Genomic DNA, 7,232 nt, shown 5'->3' on the forward strand with positions numbered 1-7,232 from the left:
CTGAACCCAAGGTCCATTGCAGGCATGAGTGCAAGCATTTGTTTACCTGCCTGTGGCCTTTTTTTCCATTTTTGAGTTACAAGTTTTACAATCTGCCAGACTTAAACAAAACTGGGATAAAGTGCATGTGTACACGTGCCCCACCTGCTGTAGCCCATCCTCTCCAAGTTCTGGAAACTTGAGGTCTATTATGGGCATGCATGCAGATATTGGTTTACATTTGTGCCTGACCAATTTTTAAAAATTATTTCTGAGATACAAGTTTTCCAACATACCAGACTTGCACAAAACAGGTTAATTTAAAAACAAAAATTATTTTTCGCCATCCTCAGCCTCAGCACTGAGAAGTGCCTCACTAACAACAGTATGTCGGGATATCAGGCCTTATCAGGAGAAACTGGCAACTCTCCCAGGCACCCGGCTTGATTCCCTGTTGACCTCCCTGGCTGCATTCCCCAGCAGGCGCAGGCAAGGTCTCGATCGGCGATTCTTCTCAAACGTGAGAAGAACACACCCCTCTTTCCTGCCCCCCCCCGGGCAGGGGAAAGAGATAGACAGAAACGTATTTACATGCCTTTATTTCTGTCTTTGCAGCATTACAAAAAACATGACTGCTCTCTTCAAGCTCCAGCAGTGAAGAGACAAACACTTCCTGGATAGGAATAAACGGAAGAGCTCATATTACACTCTGAGCTAATTCCGGTGCTTTGCACTGTGAATAGACTCTCCCTCTGATTCCCATGGCAGTCCCATCATGTTTACTTTTCAAGCTAGCACTTTGCAGCTGCATTGCATCCATATCGTAACACAGTAGACGGTGATAGACAGCGCACCCAGCAAAATATTGTCACACATTTTTTTAAAAAGGCCACCAGTGCACTAAGGCACTTATGTCCACAGTTATGTGACTTCCTCACCTTCTAATTCCTCATAATAAATTAAATGGGGAGAATTATGGGCTGCCACTTGGGTACCATCAGTGAAGAGACTAGGGGCCTCCAAACAACTCTCAGCACCTTTAAACTATAGGTCCCAAGATTCTTTGGGGGAAGCCATGTTTCAAGTGGTATGATACAACTTTTAATTGTAGGAGTGCAAATATCCAGAGATGTAGTGATCAGGTGGGATTGCTATGAGGAATTATAGCAAGTATAGACTAAGCCATCTGTGTCGGCAATGAAAGCATTGCGTTGACTGGGTTTAAACTATTTTTATATGATTCTTGATCAATCTACACCCCTGCACCCCTGTTCCATTCCTCTCTTCCCCACATGTCACGTACGCAGCAGTTGCTTTGCCAGGCAGGCATCCTGTGCCATAAAGATAGTGGGCAGGTTCTTTGATGTAGTTTCTTATATATAATCTTAGATGTTAATCTTGGAGCCAGGAAACAGATTTCACATTAAGGTGATAATGGTCACTGTCCTCCTGGCCATCCTTCTTTTCATGTGTACTGATTTTTTTATGACCTCCGGGGTTGCTGTATTCGCTCCTTTGTAGTATTCATTCATTTACCCCAAAAGTATGCATGGATAACTAGTGTTTATAGTTTAACTTTGTCCCCACACTTGAGGTCTGTTTGAATGCTCAGAAGAAATCTGATTGGTTCTTATGAACACTCTGTAAAAAGCTTTTTGTGAATAAAAACGGCTTGGGCCAGGGGCTGCGGAGATCTGACGGACAAGTACAGAGAGACACAATTATACGCACCCCTCCCAGAGTCTTGCTGGTTCAAGCCTCTGTGTGTACTCTTATTAATCAGAGTTCAATCCTTCCTTTACTTTGCGAACACAACATAGTGGTGCCCTATGTGAGGCAAACTTAAAAAAGAAACGTTTGAGGCTAGTAAAAGAAAACCTCAGTGTTTGAGGCACAGCAAAAGGAAACCTCGGCAAAAGGAAACCTCCAGGATTGGACTCCCTTCGGAGCTAGCAACCTGCTATCCCTCGGTCGCGGTGGATCATCTCCTGCAAAACGATTCCCGGACTTAGGATCTCATTCGCTCAGAACAAGCCCCAAAGACGCACTTCTATTACCCTTCAGGTGAGATCATGGGAAGCACACTTTCACAAGTGCAGGAAAAGCATAGGAATAATTTGTTATTTTTGCTAGCTCAAGCAGGGCATGATAAGCATTTAGCACCCCTAGTAGAAAAATTGTTGTTAGAGATTGCTAGACTGTGCCCCTGGTTTCCAGAGGGAGGTACTTATGACATTAAGAAATGGAATGAGCTGGGAGATGCACTCCATACACATCCTGAGGCATCTCTACAAGTCTTGCACACCTGGCGTTTGTGTAGAGACGCAGCTGGAAAGCTCTCTAACCCTTTGCTCCAACCACCAGTTGTCTCTATGAATGTTCCCATATTGTTGCAACCCCTAGCTGATTTTAAAAATACCGTAATATTGTTTCCTCCATCTCAGCCTCTAGATTTCCAGCCTCTCTCTGAGGACTCTGAGGTCATGCCAAAGGTAATTCCATTGCACCTTCCTTTGCCAAAGATTTGCCTGGGTCAAATGTAAATTCCATGACACCTTCAGTGGACCAATGCCCGCAAGGGGCTCAGACCACAGTGCAAAAATTGGTTATTCCAAATATGGCAGAAGGAAGCAGTGAAGAAAAAACAGCTGACACCTTACCATTATTGTCAGTCTGTCCTGTTGTTCAGAATGCACAGAAACAGAGAGCCCGTGAATCATTGCCCTTCACAGTTTTTAACAAATTGAAGCGAAGTGTGACAGAAAATGGCTTGCATGGCATTCTTGATAGGCTAAGAGAAGCCAGTACTTTAATTCCAAACCTTGAGGCCTCTGAACCTTCAATGAAACAATTGGCTTATGAAAATGAAAATGCTGATTGCAAGACTGCTCTTAAAGCAATGTATCAGAACCTAGAAACAGAGACTGCTCAAATGAGTAAGCCTTGCCAGAATATTGACACCGAGACTCACAAATCTGCCCACCTAGCAGCAGCTTTGTCTCCTTCAGTGCATCCTGCTAAAGACAGGCAATGCCACGACGGATGGCCTTCCAGCCTGAGTTTAAATGGGAGAACAAAGACTGTTGTGCCAGCTGATTGTCAGTCTTTTACTGAAGCTAAATTAGAAGCAACAGCTATCTCTTCTAACACAGTTGCTTTTATCACACTGTCTCCTGTGACAAATCTGCGCCATGCCGCTAAGGGCAGTGCTGGTTTGAATCTACTGACAGCAGAACTTGCTACTTTTCAGTTCCAGTTCCCTATGGTGGTTTATAAAATTAAGACATAGCATACAGGTCTGATTCTACCTCAGACAGTGAGACTCATTCTTCATCACCTGTTGCAGACTGTTTTTTCTCCTTTCCTCCCTGAACTTAAAATTCCTAATGAATTTACTTTGCAGGAGTTGCAGTGTTTTGGAGTCACTTCATATGCATGATTCTCCTTAATACAATGTTTTCACCCACAGGACTACTTTTTTCTCCAGACACTGCTGACAGAATAGTGATTTTTTAGAGTGGTTACACACTGATTTGCCTAACACTGGATTTGATATTGCTGTTTGTTATTTGCTTTTTTCTAAACAGGAACACGAGTCCTTAATGAGTTCTTCTCTTTCCTATCTGTTTGCATTTACTGACTAACTTGAGATAGTTTATTTTAACCCTCCTAAAGATTCATGCCTAGTTTTAATTCAACAGGTACCCTGAAAATTGGTTTCTGTCCAAAAACAGGTTCCTATTCAACACCTCTAGAATGTTTTAATGTATAAGGATTCTGAAGATAACTGGCATAATTTTTTTTTGCAGCTAATCAGAAAACTGACAGAGACCAGCCTACACACTTCCATTGCATTTAGTGATTTTTGTGTGAAGTGGGATATCTTTTTATCACATTTGGTTAATTCCTATCTTTCTCCTATGCTACATTTTAATCTACTCTGTTCTTGATACTGAAATATCTCTTAACACATAGAATTGCGCCTTTTTATGCTGCTCGTGTTTGCTCTCACATTCTCTCCCATACAGGATTTCAAAGATATAATTTCAGAAGGAAATCAACATGCTGATTCTGCTCTGAAATCATTCTGTCCATTATTTTCTAATGCAATTGATACCCATGCAATTTTTCATCAGGGAATTATGCAGCTGATAACATATTTTTTTCATTCCTTTGACGCAAGCTAAGGATATTGTTGATGGATGTCCTTCCTGCGCCTTAACTCCTGTTCTCTTTACCTTAAATCAATTAACTGTTTCCTTTCTTAATAAATTTTCTCCTATGAAATGCTATTGTAGGGAAGAGGTATCTCTGGAACGCCCTCTAGTGACGTAACAGCAGCTCCCCAACCCGCAGTGAGAGGGACCTGTTCCTTTGATTACCTGTTCCTTTAATTACCTAGGGGCAGGATGCCCTTCCTCAGGTCTTGTGTGGATTCCAGGTCGCTGTATCTATCCCTATAGGCCAAGACTTGCGCTGACACCAAGGCCTGCAGAATCTCATTCTGGACTTTGCAAGGACCATGACCCTGACTCCGCATCTACAGGCTCAGCAGCCCCGTGCGAAAGTCCATTGTGTCCATCCTCATCCTCGAAAGGCTGAGGGATGCCCGAAGGCGACATGGGGAATGCTGAAGACCTTGACCTCTGATGCCAGGACACGATTTTAGCGTCATGATGTTCCAGAAGCACCAGAGATTTTTTTAGTAGCTCTAATTACTCAACTACATATGAACTCTATGCTGATTTTTACATGTATATTATTTGTTTTCTTGATATCTAGTACTTAATGTATGTATCTTCTCCTGACGTTTATTCTAGTCATAGCTATAATATGTGGATGTGTTTAGCTAAAGTTCCTACTGTCTCTCTTTTTTTGTTTGAGTGAAACATATGATATGCACACTACCTTAGGAAATTGTATGATTCCTGTTTATACACAGTTTTCATATGGCACATGCCACACACATGGGAAAGTGGTTTTCTAAATGGATTCCTGAAGGTATCATAAGTTATACCAATCTCCATGATTGGGGAACAGTGACACAAAAGTTACCCCTGGATACAATAACATTATACACACCTAGAGTTGCAGCACCGCCAGACACCTCTTGTGCTCAGTTTGTGAATTGCAGTGAGAAAGCAACTCACTGTCTGGACACAGGAAGGCTAACTTGGAATTGTTCACGTGTTCAGCAGATTGCTTTTAATTATGCTCATGTGCGCTTACCAGATAACTGGTTTTTCATGTGTAATCAAAAGAAGTTATAACTACATTCCCGCCAATTTATCTGATGCTCAATGTTGCCTTAGCCGATTGACGGTAGTTATGCCTAGTAGCTCACTTTTAGAAAAAAACAGGCAGCAGCACTCAAAGCGCCCTCAACATCATGCTGAAAGTTTAACTGACATGCGTAACTCCAATCTACAGCTTTTTTCCAAAGCAGAGTATACTTCCTTGGCTGCTTCCTTAGTGGGAGTCCCTGCTTTGGCTATATACAATGCTCACCTGACCTGTTCTTTGACAAAATCTATAAAACATACCTCACGTGCTTTAGCTCTTTTAAATCAAGAACAGAAGATTTTAAGAGAAGCTGTTATTACACTGAAAGCTTCTGTCGACTATCTCTTGCTACGCCAACATCTAGGATGTCAAGTTGTGTCTAATCTTTGCTGTTTTAATTTGACTGATAATAGTTACCATGTGCAAAATCAAACTGATCAGTTGCAAGCACTAGCACACATCATCACATGGGATGTTCTTCCCTCCTGGTGGGACGCTCTGTGGTCTTGGTTACCACAGATTGGGTGGTTTCGAACCTGGGTCATGTACAATGTATCCCTTCCTTGTTCTCTCTCTGCACTACATTTTTTCCACGCCCTCCTCCAGGAATGTCTGCTAGAGATCTTTATGTGATACAGAAACACATGCAGGAAGACTATGAGGACGCAATGCCTCTCCTCTCTTAAGCGTCTCTGTACACAATAAATAAAAAATAAAAAATAAAAAACGGTGAGATGTAGGAGTGCAAATATCCAGAGATGTAGTGATCAGGTGGGATTGCTATGAGGAATTATAGCAAGTATAGACTAAGCCATCTGTGTCAGCAATGAAAGCATTGCGTTGACTGGGTTTAAACTATTTTTATATGATTCTTGATCAATCTACACCCCTGCACCCCTGTTCCATTCCTCTCTTCCCCACATGTCACGTACGCAGCAGTTGCTTTGCCAGGCAGGCATCCTGTGCCATAAAGATAGTGGGCAGGTTCTTTGATGTAGTTTCTTATATATAATCTTAGATGTTAATCTTGGAGCCAGGAAACAGATTTCACATTAAGGTGATAATGGTCACTGTCCTCCTGGCCATCCTTCTTATCATGTGTACTGATTTTTTTATGACCTCCGGGGTTGCTGTATTCGCTCCTTTGTAGTATTCATTCATTTACCCCAAAAGTATGCATGGATAACTAGTGTTTATAGTTTAACTTTGTCCCCACACTTGAGGTCTGTTTGAATGCTCAGAAGAAATCTGATTGGTTCTTATGAACACTCTGTAAAAAGCTTTTTGTGAATAAAAACGGCTTGGGCCAGGGGCTGCGGAGATCTGACGGACAAGTACAGAGAGACACAATTATACGCACCCCTCCCAGAGTCTTGCTGGTTCAAGCCTCTGTGTGTACTCTTATTAATCAGAGTTCAATCCTTCCTTTACTTTGCGAACGCGACATTAATGTACAGGGCAGATGGAGCCTTGGATGAGGACGCCCCACGGACAACGCAAAAGCACATGGAATGCATGAAATAAACTGTCCCGTGTATGCAGCACAATTCCCAGCTAAATAGTGATACAATCATAAACCCCCCAAGAGGAGAGACACCAGGATTAGGTTATACTTAAGACTTTTGAAACACACTTACTCGAGATTTACTTTCCACTCAACATGATCCCGTTGGCGGGATTTTTGCCCAGCACCCACGCAGCACCACAGTATTCACCCTGTAGAGAAATAAATTACCTCAGCAGTGCGCGCAAAACTCGCGCGCGACGAAAAAGCCGGACCACTCCCTCTTCGAGGCACGTAAGAAGAGGTTTCTCCAACAACTCCCCTCCTCCTGGGCCATTTGGCAAGCTGAGGGGAACTGTCCTCTCAGCGACATTTTGGAGGGAACCGGGCTCCGCTACCCATTAGAAGCCTCCGCCTTAAGCGACACCCCTCCCTCTCGCACGCGAGCCACGAGGGCGCCTGCCCG

At 42.9% G+C, this 7,232-nt stretch overlaps 1 long non-coding RNA gene across 1 annotated transcript in view; it reads right to left on the reverse strand.

Moving 5' to 3' along the window:
• Window positions 1–7,207, reverse strand: part of LOC309339359 — a 38,177-nt gene extending 30,970 nt beyond the window's left edge. Inside the window, exon 1 of the long non-coding RNA XR_014155229.1 lies at window positions 7,018–7,207. This is a non-coding gene — a long non-coding RNA (uncharacterized lncRNA). The remainder of the gene's footprint in view (window positions 1–7,017) is intronic.
• Between the last annotated feature and the right edge of the window lie 25 nt (window positions 7,208–7,232).

Source organism: Podarcis erhardii (assembly GCF_964252035.2).
Source record: "Podarcis erhardii genome assembly, chromosome: 3".
In the NCBI taxonomy this organism is placed as follows: Eukaryota; Metazoa; Chordata; class Lepidosauria; order Squamata; family Lacertidae; genus Podarcis; species Podarcis erhardii.